The sequence below is a fragment of the Sinohyriopsis cumingii genome, chromosome 6, assembly GCF_028554795.1.
Source record: "Sinohyriopsis cumingii isolate HCF-2022 chromosome 6, ASM2855479v2, whole genome shotgun sequence".
NCBI classification, from domain to species: domain Eukaryota; kingdom Metazoa; phylum Mollusca; class Bivalvia; order Unionida; family Unionidae; genus Sinohyriopsis; species Sinohyriopsis cumingii.
Window position 1 is genome coordinate 160,624,450 of NC_142966.1, and position 22,091 is coordinate 160,646,540.

Below are 22,091 nucleotides of genomic sequence, written 5' to 3' on the forward strand. Positions count from 1 at the left end.
TTTCCTATGATTTTTTATATGAATGGGAGATTAGAAATTGGGCGGTAGTTCTTTAAATTGTTATGGTCTAGTGTTGGTTTCTTCAGCAGAGGCTTTACAATGGCAGTTTTGAAAAATGATGGGAATTCCCCTGATGAGAGAGAGGTATTAATAACATCAGTTAGTGAAGGCAATACTGGATCAAGCAGCAGTGATGTTCGAATTGAATCAAGTTCACATGACTTTGGTGCACTCTTCATCAGAATTGTACGTACGAAATCCATAGAGACAGGTTCAGATGCGGCTAATGATTGCCGCTCAAATTCTGTATCCCAACTCTATGGTGACAACTAGTCAGTTGAAATTGTGGTGTCATGCTTAATACACAAAACGTCTGGGTTTGATTGGATGTTTGTGATGGCAGCAGAACATTATATTTTGTACAGCATTTGCTTTCATAAAAATAGACAACAAATGCCAACAGAAACCCTACATGATAGAATTAAAACATTCTTTTACAGGCTAATAATAATCTACGTTGTTATGTAAACAGTAAATGAAGCAGAAAAGGTGAATCAGGAAGATGCTGGTCCCAAATATGTATTTCCTAAATAGATGCTTGAAACTAGCAAGACAAAAGAAACCTTAACTGCTGACAATTACTATCCTGTAAGAAGGAAGATCTACAAATGAAATGCAATCTCTTCCCCGATAGTCTAGTGTTTTTTTTTTCTTTATGTTTCTTTATTTATTAAGTATGGTGTTTTACAAAGTTTCTTTTGAATATAACATACTGTTTTCAAACTATAGTTCTATGTTATTGATATTGTCATATTTGACCTATTCCTGAATGCTACGACTGTAGAGAATACCGATAAGGTCATAAAACGTCTGTGATTAATAACATGCATGAACTAGGTACAGTATATAAGGGGTCTACACTACGATCCTACAAGTCCAGTTCCTTTCACAAACATTACTCAGTTGTGAAGAGATATTAAACTACACTCTTAAACAGGATAAAAAGATAATAGCAAAGCACGGACAACCGATCAAATATTGATACAACCTACAGATTGCACTAACAAGGAAGACATCAATTCAAATATAAAAAAGATTTATGTGATACACATTATAGTGTCACAACTCTAAACTAAGTAACAGACAGAAACAAAACCAACATGTTTTCTAAAACTTAAGTAATAATGTAATACTTTAAGTTATTAAATGAGAATTTAATTCGAACTTACAGTCTTGTGTTATTCAAAACCAAAATAATCCCGAAACATTCTAAACACTTTCAAAATACCAGATTGTTCAGAACGAATTCCAGGCCCTCGAATATAATGATGTGCCAATAGTCTTGATGTATCACAATAACAATATTCAGCACTCCTCCGAATTCATTTACAACAGTCGCAGAATAATATTTTATTCCAAACAGTAATAATAGCAATTTCTAAATCCAGATATTAATTCAAAGAAATACGTAGGATCAAATATTTAAATACAACATTACACACATCTGCATACTGATATTAAGTCAAAAACACAGGAAATAATAAACATAGCAATGGTTTAATTTTGTGTATCGTATCGCCTTATATGTACACAGTCAAAACCTTAATATTTGCCTACTCTATACCAGAAATATTTCACATTAACATACCTTGCAACAGAGCCCACATGAATGAACCATCCACACAAAACTCGACAGACATGCACCATGTTAAAAGTCACACTATTTATATACATAACAGCTTTCTTGATAAAGAACCAGAGAGCCTTACGCAAAAAAGCTTGCATTGAAGTAGTCAAACATGCATGTAAGAATATAATAACACAATTATACAGGAAGATATCGTATGAATGACATAAACGTATACAAAATATAAAGCAACAAATTACTTCCATACACGTGAAAGTGCATCAGCAATCAAGACGTCCTTTCCCTTGAAGCGTTAAATTTTAATGTTATGTTACTGCAACATCAAACTACATTTATGCAACATCTGATTTTTCGTTTGTATTTTATTAATGTAAGTATGCGGGTTGTGAACACTTGATACAATATTTCCGAATGGTTTCAAGGTAATTTTTACAGGTTTAGCTATATATAATAACGTCCTCGACGTACAGATCAATGCTATATATACCAGATGTTATCATGTTCATTAAATACTGGAAATTTGATGGAGAAATTTTCATATCACATAGCAACATTTTATATTAATAAAGTCCATCTTGAATTACAAATGCCGTGTTTTGTATTCTTTTCCCATGCGTTGAAGCTGCCAAAAGCCTTTTAAATGGTCGAATATTTAGTTACACAATTTCTGTTGTCAATGTAGTCAATGCAATCATCATTTCATGATATTGAAAACGAATCTGTTTTGATCACGCTATTTACTTTTCTGCAGTCATTGCACGTATAGAAACTTTCTGCTCAATAAAATCATTGATCATAATTAAGATTTTTTCCCAACTAACAGAAAGATTATAACTTTACATGATAACACCTGGGGAATAATATTTGTATTATAAGATTATTTTCGTGATTTCATTTTTTGGGGTGGGTGAGTTGGTCTTACCCTGATAAACTGCATTTTCCAAATCAGTCGCTTCTTGTGGGCAAAGAACACCCTAATCACCGATGAAGCCCGTTGTGCTTATTCCATGACTACACACGAATTCTTTTAATAATCAGGCCACTACTGGTTAATGGGAAGTGATTACGTTAAGGCAGTTGTACCAACACATAGAAATTTGACGTGTTCTTTGAGAACGGTTTTTAATGAAAACTCCTTGTAAGTATTGTTGTCTCTTATGAGGAGATAAACCATAGACAGCTTTATAAAATACTATCATATTAAGAACATGAATGCAGTAAAATGATATAAATATCCAAACAAACACATAAAGGCGAAATTCAGTATGTGAGGTACATATTTGTCTACATTATCTGCAATTAAAATTAAGACATTAGCTATTTGATACACTAAAATACCACTACACTACACACACACATACATATATTTATAAAGTCATACTAATTTGTATAGCACTATATTGTGTACGTTTGTTTTCATGTATAAATGAACGCATATATATATATATATATATATATATATATATATATATATATATATATATATATATATATATATATGCCGTATGCAGATAGCGTGGTAGGTAGTAGGAAGAACTGAAGTTAGGTATGTATGTTCATAAATTTCGGTGGCAATAATGCATATACGCATGCCTATTTGCATGAATTTTGAGAGCGCCAAACAACCCATTAGGTTAAAGATCGTATATATATATATATAGATAGATAGATAGATAGATAGATAGATAGATAGATAGTTACATAGATGCATAGATAGATATATACATAGATAGAGAGAGAAAGAGAGAGAGATATGTTTGTGTGTGTCAAGTGTCTGTTTTTCTCTACAAATATTAAATCAAGTTATTCATAATAGAAACAATCCAGGTAAGCATGCATGTATGTATGATGTAAGATGTATGTGGATATGAGAATAATACGAGGTAAGGTTATGTTACCATATTCATCAATTTTCCCGTTTCAAAACGATGGTAGGAAATAAATGTCTTCATTATGCTCGACGAGTTTGCGTTGCAGCGTACAGACATTTTGAAAAGGATTTAACAGTGAACCAAATAATACACTTAATTGCAAGATAAATATTTATTTTACTAGTTAGTAGCGGAGAGTGATCTAGGTCAGCTGTTGTCACTAAAGAGACAATGCACGAAAGGAAGGGGTGAAACTACACACATCAGTATATCATTAACAAGAATGACACAGAAACTTCTATTTTACTACGTAATTTCTGCCTTTATTTATCAAGGAAAAGGTAAGTGTACATATACTTCTTTAAGGCATAAATGGATCGATGGTATACACATTGTATCAGAATGCAGTACTGTGCAGAGGGTATTCCTAGCATCGTGGCGTAGTCGAGGTAAGTAGTTACCGTATATACACAATATATTGTTTTATATTTGGTGATCAAATCTAAACCGTAATAAATTTTACTTAATCATATGTTGTTAAAGTTTCCAATCCAAACGGAAATTTTGCTGCCGTTTAGCGGGAATTCAGTTGCAGTAAGGAATATTTTTGTCATGCTCGTGAAGTGTGTGTGTGTGTGAGTTCGATCTGTAGCGTAGCTTTAATAATTTTTCAGATATATTGCTAAGATGTTTACAGTTTGGAGGTTTACAGTGATTGTCTGGCACTGCGCCATCGTACCGCAGACATATAGCATCATCTCTCACCTTGCACACTATCCTGACACTAGGCCGTGCAGTCCTAACATTAACCCCTGAATGCTGCGGACGCTCTAAGCTCTTAGGCTCCTGGAGCGGTCATCATGTTTGCCAAACTGATTACATTACTTGCTGATGGTTAAATATCCTTTTTGTTCAATGCGCATTAATTGTACAATTATGTATATTCATTCATATTAATAAGATGTACTTACTTACCCTTTAAATATATTCACACATTGGGTAGCGGTAACTACATCTGTGAGACTGACCAGCATGGGATGATCACAAAAAAGAATCTGACGTTACGCCATTATAGACCAATGAACTAACATCCATTTGGTTTATTTATATGGAAATAGTTATGTACAAAACAGATATTTACCAATGGATCAAACCAACAGTATTTAGCTTCTATGACAAATTGGTTTGTATGAGTGGTGTTTTCAGGAAAGCATCATTTTTAAAATCGAATTATATGTGTAAATTTCACTACTTCTGTTCATTTGCATTCTTGCGGACACATATATTATTATCTACTATTGCCATATTTTAATTCAAAAAGCATGTTACGTTCTTGATTGTATAAATTTCCACTTTTTTTTATTTTTCCAATAGGATTTTTGTACCTATTCCTTACCTTAACCCGACCTCACCTTGTAAACAGGCAAGTTCACAGAGAAAATCATAGATACATAATTACTAAATGCTTGAAATGAAAAAGGTTTTGGAGCTTGGCATTAAACATTATTATTTTTAATTCAACGTGAATCCGCAAACTTTGTATTATCAGCCCATACTTCCCTGTAATAAATGCAAACAAAGATAATTATATTGATAAAGACACTAAGAAAGATACGCTTGTGTGGGTTTGAGTCTTGGGATCTGTCATTGTCGATACGTGGGATAGCTTGACGGTAGCTTCCCGTGTTTCGGTGTTTCTTCCCGGGGTTCTTCGGGGTTCGTCCTCAGCCACTTATACTGGCCACTATGTAGAGTCTATCACCTGCTGAAAAATGTCAGTAAACCCCTAACAACAATAACAACATAAACCTATCTGAACATAGTCCTGCAGTGTTTACCAAGACTATGCCTGTATTTTGTGGAAGTTTAATTGCAATATACATGACAATTTGCATAAAGTAACAAATACTATTAAAGAGCAAAGACAGAAGTCAAACTTTTATGTTGCATTATTTATTTATTTGAGTTCTTGTAAGATTATAAGACTATAATAATTGGAAAAGAACCTAGGAATTCCTTGAATGCGAGCTGCTTTAGATCGGTTGTTGTTGAATCTACATCCTCTTTTTTACACTTTTCTGTTTAATAACATAATTCAACTATTGAAACAAATAGTACAAACCTCAAATGTGGATATTTTCCAGCGTAATTACTTCTGTGAGATATCATACATATACTTACAATATGTCTACTCTTCAAAATGATTAGAGTGTATGAAGATTTGCCATGGTTCCTGTTCAAATAGTTAGGCCAGTTCAGAGTAATGCATGAGTTGGCTCAGTAGGTGGCGAGACTAAGAACACACCATAATTATATGTTTTGCAATCAGAATACCCCATGCAAACTAACATGAATGCGACATATCATAATTTTTGTTTTGCAGGCAACACAAACGACCAGGTGCATTCTTACAAAGTCTAGTTTTTCGTAATCATGAATTTGCAGATATATCAAAGAGCTGATTTCATCCACGTAAATTGTGTTTATTACTAAATAAATAGCTCAAGTTCATAACTATTGTAAATAAATACCTGTGATAGTTAATCTTGAGCATGATGTAGAATGAGATAACATCGGCAAACGTAGTCGTAAAATTCTTCGTCTCCCGATTACGTTATCGGCAAATGGTAAGGTTATCGACGAATCTAGTATTTCGCAACATTACGGTATTTGAGGTTAAACGTCGGTTAGGTGAAGTTCAAACGAATAAAAGAAATGCTCAAGGAGAAATTTAAGTTCAAAAACATTTAGATCAATAGAATCCATATCTGGGTCATTGGCAATATGCGGCGGTTCACGTATTTACTGGATCAATACCGCTATGTATCGATATATTGGTTAACCATAAGCCACTAATAATTTGTATACCTTCGAAAAGAGAACCAATCTACGGTAAAAGCAATGGTATCTGAACGCTATCGTAAATTCTTTTATGGTGATCTTGATTATGATATACGTCAAAAGCATTGCGCATCTTAACATAATGTTATTCAAACCTTGATTAGATGTGTATATGGCTCAAAACCAACGATAGCAATATTATCATGCAATGGATTGATGCCATGTACTGCTCAGTCATATAATGAGGTAATCATTACTGTATGGGATCCTAATTATAACAAAAACCAACGTTTCGATAGTTTCAATCATCAAACAATCCTATACTCATTCACTTGTTTCGACAATGTATATTGAGCTAATAAGGTTGGAATTAAGAGTACAGTTTACGTCATATAAGCGTATAAGAATATGCATAGAATCTAATGAATAAATTTTTACATGTTTCAGTTAAAGATTAATGCGTATATTACACTTTGATATTTCAAAATTGTTCCGAAAGAGGATTTCTTTCAGGGTTTTTGTCTCTTAAGATCGGACAGAAGTGGCCGGTATGCCTTCTAGGTACAGACGACTACGGGTCGATTCAATTGACATTCAGGACATACTCCGGTTCGACTTATCCAGTTTTGTTTAAAGGTTTTAAAAATAATTTGTTCTGTATTTTAATAATTCACACATAATCATTTTGGAGGAACAACCAAAATATATTTACTTACATTAACATTACAAGGGCAATATGTGATCCACTGCAGCCTGAAATGTACAGGTGAAGACGTGCACGGAATTGTAGTGCTGACCTAGGGCCTAGAAGGTACGTGTTTGTCGTGATTAGACTGGCTAATCTAATCCATGTTTATGGCTCTTAATTCAGTCCCAATGATCTGCATTAATCTTAAACTTTCATGATCTTCACACAAACACACTGTCACATATCCAGCTGTTATGAATCTTGGACTTTTTTTACTTTCGGATTGCTCTCGTCGCTTTGTATATATTGTATTTGATGATGAGAAAAATATACACTTAATGGATGCATTTACTGTACGTTATTACTTTGGGTATCATATCATCAAGGGTATATAGCCTCCTAATTGCATAATATTTACCTATTTCACGCTTAACGACACCGTTGTAGGTCAACCTTACCTTCAAAGCTGTGAATTAAAGTTTCTCAAAGTTGCATTAAACATACTAAAAAGAAAAGGAAAACTTACTCCAGTAAACCTAATTTACAAAATATTATAGTAAACTCAATATTTAATCTTGTCAGTATTTTGCAACCTGACATTGATAATGTACATTTTAATGATCATTTATAAACAACATACTGCATAGCTAATTTTAGTCCGTTGTAGTAGATTCTACGTTTGGCTAGTAATGATATAAGTAGGTTTTATTACAGCTTTGATAATAAACTTGTGTACAGTTTGTAATAGTTTTATATTTGTATGGTTGATTATTGCAGCATGTTTCAACTCGTTAGTGGAATACTTTTCTTGTGCTTTTCAATGTTTTGAAGAAATAACACATTATATGCTCCACGCCATTTCTATCTTCTTGCATTAATGCGCCAAAAACCCCACATGTCACTTGCATCAACAAACATTTTAAATGATTGGTTAAACTCTGGAGCTGAAAAAAGTGGTATGCTTTAAGTATGGCCTTTAATCACAAGTTTCCTGGCATTTGAACGACCAAAACCACTTGGTTCTCTTACTCACTAAATTGGTCAAAAATTTAGCAATTTTGTAGAGAGTTGGGCACACGTTTCGTTAATATCCAGACATACAAAAACAGTACCTTAGTTGATTTTCGGAACATAATAATTATTTAAATACACTCTAAATGTGCTGTTGTGGAAAAGAAAGTTTCTGTTCGAGATACTCTAATCTTTTTGAATTCCGAAGACTGGTTAAACCAAAATCACTACAATCCGTTTGTTCAATTTAAATCCGATTGCATAATTTAAAACCTCACTGCGTGGAACAGGTACATCTAAATTAATTCAGTGATTATCATCTTTTTCTCTGTGAACATACTCATTTAGCATATATATATATATATATATATATATATATATATATATATATATATATATATATATATATATATGGCATATTTGTTTCTGTTTCCGCCTTCAAGGAGTGTTCGTGTCATAAATTAAGTCACTTACTTTCCTTTCAATTGCATGGAGACTATACAAGTTTTCCCTAAGACGACACCAGTTTTAACTGAGTATGTTGAAGATTAGAAATCAGAGAAATAATCAAAAAGATTAATCTCCCAATCTTCTGATGAAAGACGTTTCTCTTTTAGTGATATAATAGTCCATGGAGATTATGTCCAAAACCTAGTTAAAAAGGATTAAAAGCCAATTATCCTCGTACTGATTCCCTAACAACAAACAAAAGCAAATGTACATCTTCATTCCAATCTTTTCTGGTACAAGACGATATGACCGAATCATATTCTTCATCGCCTTATGAAACGTTTTGACCCCCTCTGTTTTTCAGGTTGATATGCATAAGAATTAAATTGTTGGATACCTACTTCATACCTAATATGTTTGTAAAATCCATACATGAAATGTGAATCTTTATCAAATTGGACGGATTTAGGGAGGCAAAGATGCTTTCCCAAATTTTAATATGATTTGCAAAGAAGTGTCTAAAATAATTTACCGAAGGTTTACTATGATATTAGACTTAATATTTCTAAACGATTAGCCTCGTGAAATAGTGTGGACGCAAACATTATGGTGAACAAGTATTAGTTGCCAGACTTGGTCTTCGGTAAGAGACCAACACAATCTACCATCATGCTAAGTGGTTCATTGGGTGCAGGAATAGGTTACATATGAGCTTTAAATATCTTCTATTTGGATATTCTACCATCAGTCGAGTGTAACATGATCTATTAAATTTGGAAATATCATTTTTAAGTTTCGTCCTACGAAAATGATTCAAGATTGTGTGATAAGCATTTTCGACATGTAAATGTCTTGCAATTTAAGTTTCATGGACTCTATTAATACCTTCATATCGAGAAGACTTAGAAACAACAATTTGATAACGCACTGACTACTAATGGCCCCAGTTTTCAAAGAACAACAAACTTTTGTTTGTTTGACTTCATTTATGTTAATAGTCCTCTAAAACTAGCACGGGATCTCATGATCTTTTCCCTGTTCGACAACACTTGGTTGTCATTTGATTTGAAATTGAGTAGTAAAAGGAGGGTCACTGTACTCAATGCCTTTTGACTGATTACTACTGCTAGCAAAAGTTACATAATGAAAAGAATGACCAATAAATGTGACCATTACAAGAATGCTTTTCTGATCAACATCATTCTCAAGAGATCATTTTATCATTAACTTACTGACTGCACAAGCAGGGTATAGCTCAGGGAATTCAATCAGACTAAGATAACCATTTCAAGAGGATTCACCACAACTTTATCTGCAAATCTGTCTAGAAATAAATGAATATCCCCAATGGGCAAAGAAAGCATCGCTCCAAAATTCTTGAATTATTGAATATGAGTTGTCTATATCTGTCATAATCATGTAAAATTTGTATACATGCACACCACCTATGAAATAGTTCTTCTTTTTCAGCAACATCTACGTGACTTTTTCCACAATTCCTATACCGCTTTCGATATGTAAAGATTGTGCAAATTTAATGAAACCTTATTAGTATACTGTAAAATAAAAGAAGAATTTTGAGATGGCGGTAAATGACGTAATCAGTATTTGATGGCCCAAACTGTTTATCAAATGATCCAGATGTTAGTAATTACACTTTGCATCGCGTAAATTGACAATATTAAGATAATCAATATTTGCAATTATTATTTATTCATATAATTATATATCAAAATATTATGTGAAGAGGTAAATCGAATACCTGAAACACGTTATCGCCTGTCACGTTTAGTAAGGCCCAGCTGTAGAGTCATGTGTAAGCTGTAATCTACCTGTCTTGGGAATATTACCGCGGCTTTGCGTTTGATCTCTACACATTGTTGCAGGGGTTAGTGTTGAACGTTTATGCAAGGTCATTATGGCCAGCCAGAGACCGGAAACATGAGTTGGCAAAAGGTGATCGGTCGCGTCACATACCACAGGCTTGCCGTTGTTACACCTATATGTTCAAGGTTTGTTAAAGGATCAAAAGGAAACTCCACGGGGTGAACCGGGAGTGTTCTTATCCGTCCACACGTTGACAAAGAGCGAGAGAGACATTGTCTGCTATGTTTGATTGAATCGGTACACAGAAATGTCCAATCAAGAACTGCGATAGTGGACGTGATTACAACTCAGACCCGAATGATACCTACTGAAATCGTAAAGAATAATGTAGTATTCGCCTGGAAGGATTACAGATCAATTTGGTTTATTTCTGGAAAGAAGCAACTCGTAATCTGGTGGCAGAACGTAGGCGTTGATTCTAACGAAAGACAAAGCTTCGAAAAGGCCAGTACGTTAGTTGTTTGATTTTGCAGAATAATACGGCATCATAATTGTAATCATTTGTAGCATGTACACTTAATTACTGGGATCGTTTAGTATGTTGAATACCTTTGTAGTGTTTGATTTACATGCGTATTTGATAAATGGGCTTGAACCTTACGTAGAGAATTATGTAGATTGTCCGCCTGTGGTCAGAATTAATTTTGTAATTCGCTATTAGGTTACTTCGTCTTCCAATGACATTCTTCAGACAAACCAACAAGCTGCTGCGAGAGAAAAACTATGACCGCAAATCTGATATAGTAAATGGGCTGACTCGACGTCGTTGTAAACAACAGTTAATATAATAAAATGGTCAAACATATATCTGATTACGCATTTGCCATGGACGCACCCGTCCTCAAGGATGAATCAGTTCGTAATTATCACAATTATTCTTATGATGCACGTGTACCTGACGCACATAGAATAATCGAACTCTAAGTCCAATACAAGCAGATATATTTTGCCCGCCGAGACATTCATTGAGACTGAAGGTTAACTTCTGGAAACAGATAATACAGGAGGTGGAATTGGAGATCGAGCTGGTTTTGATAGATATGGTGTTTTTGCGCTATTTATCAACGCCGCGTGCATAATGGATGGAAGAATAGTGAATTATGTATCGAAAATGTTAACGTCGCTACGACGATACCGGGTCTCGCAAAATATTCCGATGAATATTCGCGGTCCGCTGATCCGTCAATGATGTTCGCCAAAGATATCACTGATCACCCCAAAAGCCGTAACATAACAATGAACGCTGTTGATGATTTAGTCGCATCGCTGAATGGAAATATCAACCAGAGATTTGCAGCACGTCGATCAATGTTAAACTACGATTAAGAATTTTCTTATATAATTCCTCTATCACATATCTTCGGATTTTATAGAGATGTTAGAATAGTTATTTTCGGTGATAAATACAAGTATGTATTTGTTCGGGAAGCAACCGACAACGAAGGAATCTGGCGCATCGATACATTTGATGCAGATAAAGTGAGACTGACAAAGTGTTCGTTGCGGAAGCCAAAAAGTATGCCATCGCTGACGGAAGAATAACGGTTGTTCTCTTTTGTGGATAGTGGCGACAATCCACGTTTTCATGGTTGACGTTAACAAGAGGCAGTATTTCAAGTTATATTGCTGGTTTGTTCACATGGCATATATCATCTAATCAGGGAGTTTCAGCATCAACATATATATATATATATATATATATATATATATATATATATATATATATATATATATATATATATATATATATATATATATATATATATATATATATATATATATATATATATTGATTTTCTTCATAACAACACTCGAATATATTCACAGACGCGAAACCCAATGATGTTTGATACGCTCGGGGTTAATGAAGTTTGTATGAAGATAAACGGACATCAAGAACCATATGAAGTAGTCTTAATGGATTTTGTAAACAATCATGTCGCACTATCGTATCACCGTTTGATGACATTTATGGGGCGTAATCAGAATGCTGACTCTGGTTTGCAGATCATTTAGCGGGATTTTACATTATATCTGATATATTATTTCGCACTTGAACACTTCAATTTGTTTTGACAATCTGTCGTTGACATACATTTCCTAGCTCGTGTAGGAGCACCACCAGCAGCTACTGGTTACTAAGCAATCACTGTGATATTATCAGACTAAATAATACAGCACGAAGATGTCTGTTAACGAATGATAGTCTTATATGCACCTGTGGAAAACACGTAATTGAACCGTTCATATGTTGTATACAATGTCATATCAACAGGTCAATGTTGCCCTGAGACCTGCTTATATATAAAATATGAATTGGCAAAAATTGTGGAACAACAATATTACTGAAATCAACGGCGTTGCATGGCCCAAATACCTTATTGTGAACCAAACGTCAAACAAAACTCTTTAATGACGCTACGAAATCAAAGCACGATCAACGATAAAATAACGACCGTTGTTATATTCCCACTTCTTGCAGCCATACCATCGTTGATTGCCTCTCCAGTTCTAGCTGTTACAAAAGCAGCTACGCTCAGCGCCGTTGGAGCATCTGCCGGCATGGCATTGAAAAAAGCAATTGAAAAGGGTCTAAGGACGTCAAAAATAAAAGATGGGGGACGGGGCCAAATACTGTCAGGAACGCAGTATGATCAATGTCTACGGCAATCAGGAACATTTTTCTAAGCAAAATTCACATGTCCAACTTTAATTAATTTGATGCTGCCCGGCGATTAAGCAAACAAAACGTTAGAGAAATTTTCATGCCCGATCAGTTACCAGAACAACTAAACTGTGTTTTAACTGATATAATTAATCTCGATGGAAATTCCGGTACAGGTAAACTCTGGGTTGCATACTTTATTGACCCAAGTACTGTTGTTTATTTTGAGATGTACGGATTAACGCCACGTACATAATTTTTAAATACATCAGAAGATTTTCTAGTAACATACCAATCTGGTATTCAACATTACCAACTCAGACATTGACATATCCATATTTATGCGGTCCAGAAGCACTTACTGTACTTGGCGCTGTATCGCGATCATCAGAATCAACGCAGGAAGTCGTGCGTTTGACCGACGATAACATTTTAATATTTATTGATGGTGGAAAAATCAGACTCTAGCGTATCAATCAAAGCTATCAATAAACTTGTTGCTAAAACTGGCGATTCAATGACTGGTGAACACAACATGAACTGAAATATAATTGACCTTTTAACGATAACGCCGCAACAAAACCAATACGTGGACAGCAATGAAATTTCAATTATTAATAAATTAACCACTCTGAGATCTGAGCATCATTCTCATCTAACCACATTTATACATTTTCAAAGAAATGATCAGAAACCTAATAAAATAGCGTAGGAAAGATTGAATCGGGTGTAATTCTTACCACCAATATCATCTACGCTGTATGTACTGTGGGATACAAATCACCAACATGGTCAAAACAAACTAACACACATACCACTGAGGTCACCTGGGGGTAAAGCTTTCCAAATTTAGAATAGTTACGACTCATCTTGGCCGTCATTCCGCCAATGAAATTTCTGGAACCGTTTCAGTCGTTCTAAGTCAAAATTCCGAGGAAATATGTTTCACATTGGATCCAGAAGACAAACAAAACAAATCGGCGATGTAGTGATGATGCCTTGAATGTGTCGCTCAAACACCTAATTAATTACTTAGCTTATGTAATGACTTCTATGCAATACTTTAAACATAATCAAGCGTGCGTGTGGCAGACAACGTTGAAAACAAATTGACCGTCATATGACACAACAAAAAAATATATCTCGCGCATGCGTCGTCGTCGACAATGTTGTCTATGAGGTTTCCGCAGTAGTTTCATGAGCAACAACGTTAACCGGTACGTTATCCACTACGTATATGATAGCATCCGCAGTTGGAATTCGTCTGCGTTTCTTGTATTTGTAAAAAAAAAAACTATCAACATCTGCGAATAATAAATTACATAAACACACAGAAACAATGTCGACGGCAACACGTGCACATGCTAATATCTCATAGCTGATATCATCTAGGCTGAACGACGGTGAAATGACATAAATGTATGGCAATCAGTAATATTTCTCATGATGCGTGTAAGCCATTGACAAAACCACATTTAGAATCCTTATAACTATAATGATGAACCCAGACATAACTACACGACTGAAATAGATTATCACTAATTCCATTGTAATTTCACAATCGCTGACATTTTCGCATTAATATTTTCTTCTATAATTTAAAAATAAATGGAGACGGTTATGCTCAGCTAATGCCGATTAATAGTTTTTGTTGGGATTTAAAACACGCAAAACGACATGGTAACAATGTTTAGAGGGCGTCCAAGTCGTTTGACCATCCCAGGAAGTATATGTATCTAGATCATTGTATTATCATCGATCGTTACAAATACCAATTGACTTGCAGCTAATATATAAACATCATTTGAGCCAAGGTCGGTTGCCTCCTCAAAATATAGAAAAAGTTGGGATTTTTTTGTCTGCAACGTCATTCCAACCAGCTGATTTGGAGCGGAAACGCATTAACCATAAGGCTATGGTCGCACATCATAACGATATATAAAGTTACGCAATGCTTTAAAGGATAAAGAAACAGCTCCACTGCCTTCAACACCACCAGTGGGCCCTAATACCTTCTACACCCCTCGTTGACTAATTTTATTGGACATTATCTAGCTTTTATTAATAACATAAGACTTTCCTGAGATTACACAAGCCTAAACATACATGCAAGCTAATTTATATGCTTTTTAAACATAATGACAGATCAGTCTTATACCGTCTCCTAGATTTCACCGGATATGCAAGCAAATGTCGTCTTAAAAATATCCTTTTCTGGTAGTGTAGAAGCATACACACGCTAATTTATGTGCCTTATAAATATAATTTGGGATCCGGCCCCCAAAAGCCCCTTATCCGGATTTACTAAACAATACGTCATGATAACTTCAGTCACGCTCTCTGATTCAGTAACACGAATCGCGTGTATACCAGAATAAGTGCAAATTTAGGCCTGGCTTGGTTTGTATACAGTGAAATCTGCCTATACTTCACAGTTATTAAAGCAAAACCAAAAATTATGGTAGATATTGCAGTTAGTCTTTTGATTCGTTCCTGGACCGCATCACGGAGACATATGAAAATCAAAAGTGTTATCAGGTCCAGTGTATTTTCCAGACTGAAATGCGTCCTTTTATTTCTTTTTATTTTTGGCCGCGTAATATAACTATACAGCGGGCGCGAGGCCCTGTTCCAGTACCAGATGGGTGCCAACACGCCATAAAGTAGGGGAAAAATGTTATCGGTCCTGGCCTCGAGAAATATTTGATTGTTTTACCTATCCAAACAATCCCTTACTAAACATCCTCGCTAGTGCAGCTGAAATAGCCTGCTCTACCTGTTTACAATCAGCACATTCATAATGATACCCTCATTCCATCGTGAATTCATGTTCCTCTTCATTACATTTGATAGAGGTGTAATCATGAAAATGATTATGTTGATCATTCTTGATTGTATCATCCATTATGTAATGATATTTTCTTCATTTAATAAATTTATTGATTAGTTCGAGTGCGTTACACTTGTTTCTAGTAAGATAATCGTTATCATGTTTTATCGTGTCCTCATCATCGTTTCTTTTATCATAGTACCGTTTCAGCGCTCTGTATTTTCTGTCACCGCATGATTTACCTTTAACACCCACACCGATTTTTATACAAGATTTGGGGCCTAAGCTGACTTTTTGGACGCTTGCAGAATAATAGCCCCGTTATTAGTTATGACAAGGTTTTCCACATGGGCTGTCAATTCAATCATCAGTCATTTGCAACTAAATAGTATTCGCCCGTGACATCATTCACAAATAATCTAGATGATTTTTTAATTAAAAATAACATTTTCCTTAATTATACAATGAACAAGTGGAGTGACGCGAATGACTTAAGGGGAAAATATTTTAAACTAACTAGAGTTAAGGTCCAATTTCTTCAAACTAAAGTTGCCCAAGACAATGTGCGAAACTACATTAGGGCCTTATCAGCCGAGAGGGAGTTTGCATGATTAGCTATGCTTAAACCACAGAATACTAGAAGGTCTGAGTTTAATTTCAATAGAGTAACCGATACAAAAAACGCCCAAATGACCGTGGGCAACCAACTGTTGCCAAGATGGTCTTATCATATGAATTAAAATTAAGCTGTTAAATCCGCGCGGCTAAGGGGGAATTTGGGCAAGAAGGAGCAGCGCACGTTTGATCAACGTTCCGGATTGAGAATCATGCGATAAATGCCCGAGACAATAGCTTCATCCAAGCGTCGATGACCTACCAGATGGCAAAGATGAGTATTGATGGTCTAGGGCACAATAAGTGGCACCTAGTTAGGATCAAATTTATTTTGGAATGCGATCTTGTCGCCAGCGATGAGTTGGATGGCCCACTTTGGATTATCCAAGATAAATTCACCCCTGTTCGGGAATTCTGAGGTGGCCAGCACATGGCCGTTTTAGATACAAATTCTAAGCCGGGAATCCTGATGAGCAGTATTATGCGCAAGCATATTCTGCGACAACTGTTCTGTACACGCTTTATACATTAAGAAAACCTAATATAGATGCTCTCCAACTGGTGTCTAAAACGTCGTAGATCACAGGATCACATACCATTTCCGGAACGAGTGACGAGGAAATGGATTGACAGAATTTTGCGCAGAGAGAATAAATGAATGAGGCGAAACTGTTAGAGAGAAAAGATCCAAAATAGAAGTTATCGCCAGGTTAGAAAGAAATCATACACTTTCTGATAATAGTAAAAATAAAAAGCGATTAGATTTTGTACAAGTCGGTTAACTATTAAACGAAAGGAGCCCCGATAGTTATAGTCGACCACCAAAGATCATGAGTGGAATGAAAGCAAAACAACACTTCCATCTCACAAAACTACCTGATTGTATAACGGTAATATTTCTGAGTGTATTTATAATATTATCATAAATGATCCAATATCATTTTCCGAAATAAAACAGTTTATCTGAATGGTTTTGGTGGTTCCTAAAAAAAAAACCTGTTAAAATTGTTTATGGGGCAGGAATGCCTGAATTACTCACCAAAATGATATTTTGAATGCTTTCACACGGGTTTGCCAGGGAGATGAAAGAGGGGTTGGTTAAGGTCAATACTTATATTTCGATGGTATGGTGATAAATGGACTCCCGAACAAATGGGCGAAAAATATGTTCCACAAATTATCATTTAGGACGTATTTTGCACTGTATCCAAGAAAACAAAAGCTTCTAGATTGGCTATTGACCAAATCAACGGCGATTATCATGTGCGGCAATCAATGAAAGCCTCTTTCCTTCACAGGAGAATCGCCACACACAATGGCTAAATTTATATGTCGATTATTACGAGAAAATATTAGAAGACCTCAAGGTCGTTGACTAATCAATAAAGACGCTAAAAGTAAAGCTGAGACTTAGACCCGACATAATTCAATGTGAGATGATGTGCAGTGTAATTCCAGAATGTCCGTTGTTTATTTCTGTAAACGTCCAATGATGATTTCTGGAACGTATGACACCCTAATAATCTGATAATTGTATCCAGGAAAATAGTTCGCAATTCACTTCAATCTAAATTATACAAGCGCCATAATGACAATTTTCCCAAGTTACCAGTTCCTATATTTTATCGTACAGTGGATAGCCGTCTTCAAAATGTTATCGCTGATATCCCAGGTTCAGCGGCCCGAAGAAAACTAATTCTTTATTATATTGTTTACATTCCCATTGATGTTGTCGATGTTGCCTTGGTACAGCCATCATACTGCAAATACACTAAACCTGACCATTAGTCACAGTTATCAACAACCCAGATATTGGTATATGAGATTGATAGTCCCTGCGATGAATGAATTATTGCATTTCTAGTAAGCTCTTGGACTATAATAAATCGATTCCATTATTATAATTAAAGAACAATTAATTGCCAGACCCCACCGCTAGGTTACCACTCATCGCCGATCTTATCAATGAGTTTGCCAGTAACTCTATTATATCTTTCATAGACTTCATCGTTTGAATCAGATTAACATTATTTTTATAAGCGGCATCGTGAGCATGGCACGCTTGATCAATCGCATTCACTGCAAAATTGCCGGCAATTGGTCGGCTTTCCTCGTCAAGTCTGATATCGGGTCGGGTTCCAGGACCACAAAATAATTATAACCTGGAAGATGTTTCTCACCAGGTTGCTTAGCCCATGGAGTTCCCGAGTTTCGCAACGATATCACTACCGTAGTTGGTCTCTCGCAAGACTCTGTACGCGATTTATCAATCGATGAAGACACACACATATATTTAGTACTGCATTTTACGCACGTGCCTGTATGTACCCGTCGATGATTCCTTGTCGATGTTGCTCTCAATGCATACGTATCAATAACCATTTTGGATCGAACAGAATATAGACCTGTAATTATACATAATAATATTTCTCTACAGCATCGACCTTTCAGCGAAACAAGAGCAAGGACATGTCAAGCTTCATCCAGCATTACCATATTCTATCTGGGCTATCATCATCGGTCCGTCTGGGTCTGGTAAAACTTAGTTGCTACTCAAGATGATAATGAGATGGCTCAATGGGACAAATTTTATTTAGCAGTGCCATACGAAGACGACCATCGATGTTATGATGTCCTCAGGTAAGTCAATGACTCTGCAATAGATTCCTTATCGCCATATGAAGATGTTAAATTTATCACTGACATCAATAATGTACCGTCGGTCGATGGTACGGATGTAAGTGTATCAATATTGTGGCTTACGATGATGTTATGCTTGAGAAACAAACAAATTCAGCCAGAATATTTTCACGAGGCAGGCATTAAAACACAGATGCCATTTACGATACCCAGCGATACGTTCAAATACCTAAAGTGATCAGATATAGCTGTATTGTTTTGGTTATCTTTAATGGCGTCGATACACATACGCTGAGGAAAGGTCATCAGACTTGGTGCTCAGGCGACATGGATATAAATTAGCTTATGAACTGCTTTGCACAAGCTCAGAAAACCCAACATGGATTCATTAAAAGTAATTTACACGATCGAAGAGCACGATATCGCATTGGTCTTTTTAAATTCTTTGGTTCAGCTACACGTCAGCACATGAATGATAAGTCAGTTGTTTTATAACACACCCTACTACCCCAGTGGACACCCCGTATAAGGGGGAGAGGTCCTCATTATGCCTCCGTGGTAGGCTCAGATCGGCGTTTTTAATACAAACACTAAATATTTTTAAGGTCTCGCTTTAACAAACGGATTATTCAGAACGCCCCAAAAAGGTTGGCTGATCACTAATTGCTTTGCACTACCGATGGGTGGTGGTGGTGGGGGGCGAAATGGGCCTTATTTTAATGTTTGTATATTTTCTTCGCGGGAACATTGTGGCCTGTTTGACAGAAGGTTCTTTGTTAAAAACAAGGCCCTGAAAAACTCAAAACAGTCGGTTCAGCTCCATCCATACCATTGCTGCTTATTTACATGTGCTACTAGATAATAGTAAAGGTAGAGGTGCGCTACTAAGTCATTCATTAAATTATGGATTGTAATATACTGCTAACGGTTGTGTAGATAAATCAATCAGTCTCCATCAGTTGGTTTTGTAATGTGTTGTGACAAATTTATCAGCTAGTAACATGTCATCAAACACATGTATATTTATATATATAAAAAACACACAAATATTATTTTTTTATAATATAGTGTAAAAACGTACGGTATAAATATCAGTAGAATCGAGATCATTAAATTAAAACAACCTAATGATAGTACTCATCATCTCAGTTGTGAAATTTGTGAACCTCAGTAACCGAATCAAAGTTTGTGCTTGTTTTCAAAGTTGAGGTGGTTATGTCATCCAATGTAAAATTGTTCATTATGTTGACATACCATTTTTGCGTTAATTTAGAGGACAATGGGCTTATATCATGGTCTAATCTAGCTCTTTAAGAAATAGATTAATATTTGTTTTATATAAACGTGTGTTCCGTAAAAATATGCAGATTTATACAATATTTTAAAGATATATTCTGTTTCAAGAATCCAAATATCGCATATATATATATATATATATATATATATATATATATATATATATATATATATATATATATATATATATATATATATATATATATATATATATATATATATATATATAGCGCTCTCTTGCGGGTGAAGTACAGTGAAGCTAGATCAAAGATGGCCTCGTTTCGATGTATTTAGATTGGTGAAAAATATATACTTTGTCGTATCTACCAATTATTCTGTATTTATCTTAAGCGTAAACAATCTAATTCACTAAGAAAAAAACGTGGAACTTGCTGACTGTTCAGAGTTCAAGGATGTTGTCCTTCAAAGCAGTGCAATTTTTATCGTTAGAACGTTTTGCCTTTAGAAATGTACTAGATACATACACATATTACGTATTACATTTTGTCGTCCACGGCTTGGTCAAGAGAGCATTAAAACAGTTAGTGTATGTTGCTTTACTGTTTACTTTTTCTACCGTCTGTCCGTGCTTTAGCAAATTAGTTCGTCTAACTTAATCTTCTTCATCTATACGCCCATCCAAAAACAAAATTTCTAAATGACTTCAGCGCTCTAACTTTCGGTTCACTATTTATCACACACTTTATATTGCTTCAGTCTAAGTCTTATATTTCCTATAATTATGTCATTTCATCAGTATCAAATCGCCAAATGCCTTTTTAAATATTTGAACATTCTTCGCATTTTATTGTTTGCTTACACCTAATTCGGTGTAAAGATTCTGAATATTTAAATATTGATTGGATTTGTTTTGCTTGTTCGATTACACCCAACTCAATGTAAAGCTTTAATCATTATTCGATCAAGATGAAAATGATAACGAATAAAAGGTAGTAACCGTTATGATTTGAATTTCATTAAATTATCTGTCAAGCTGTTCCTATACATGGTTGTGAATAACTTTATTGAATAGCTTCTTGTTTTCAACACAGGTTTATAATCGACGTATAACGCGCTTGCTTTTAAAATACTCCGGTAATATCTTTTTCATAATAACAACATTTTCAACGAAACTTTATATATTGAATGTCTGATCAATTCAACCGCCCAACAGTTTCGTCCAGTTTATACAAAACTATTGTCTTTCGTCGACCTAAAATACATCAATGAATTGCGAATATTTAAATAGTTACATTTCAACTACTTCCATCCAAAGGTACTGCGGTTTGCTATTTAACAAGCTCTTTGATAAATTAATAGATTAAGCACAATGGTGACATATACTGCTGAGTTAGTGTCCGTGATTGTCTAAGTACACTCATGTGATGTGATGCAAACAATTGGCCTTTTAAATTAAGGAGTCAAATACGTTAAGGAATTCAAGATTGATTGCTAACTTGTTGATGGAGATACAGATGGAGTTCAATTGCTGATAATTTCATATCAATTGCAGTAAATAAATGTACAATCTCGCAAATACGGTATGAAATATCAAATATTAACACACCCTGATAGTTTGTATTTCGAGTATATGATTCATTAAGTTATGTATTTAGTTTGATTGTTTTGTTGGTTTGATTATATGTATC

At 35.1% G+C, this 22,091-nt stretch overlaps 1 protein-coding gene across 4 annotated transcripts in view; it reads left to right on the plus strand.

Moving 5' to 3' along the window:
* Positions 1-22,091, plus strand: part of LOC149798401 (receptor-type tyrosine-protein phosphatase alpha-like) — a 611,129-nt gene that overhangs the window by 127,606 nt on the left and 461,432 nt on the right. The gene's annotated exons all lie outside the window — the stretch shown is intronic.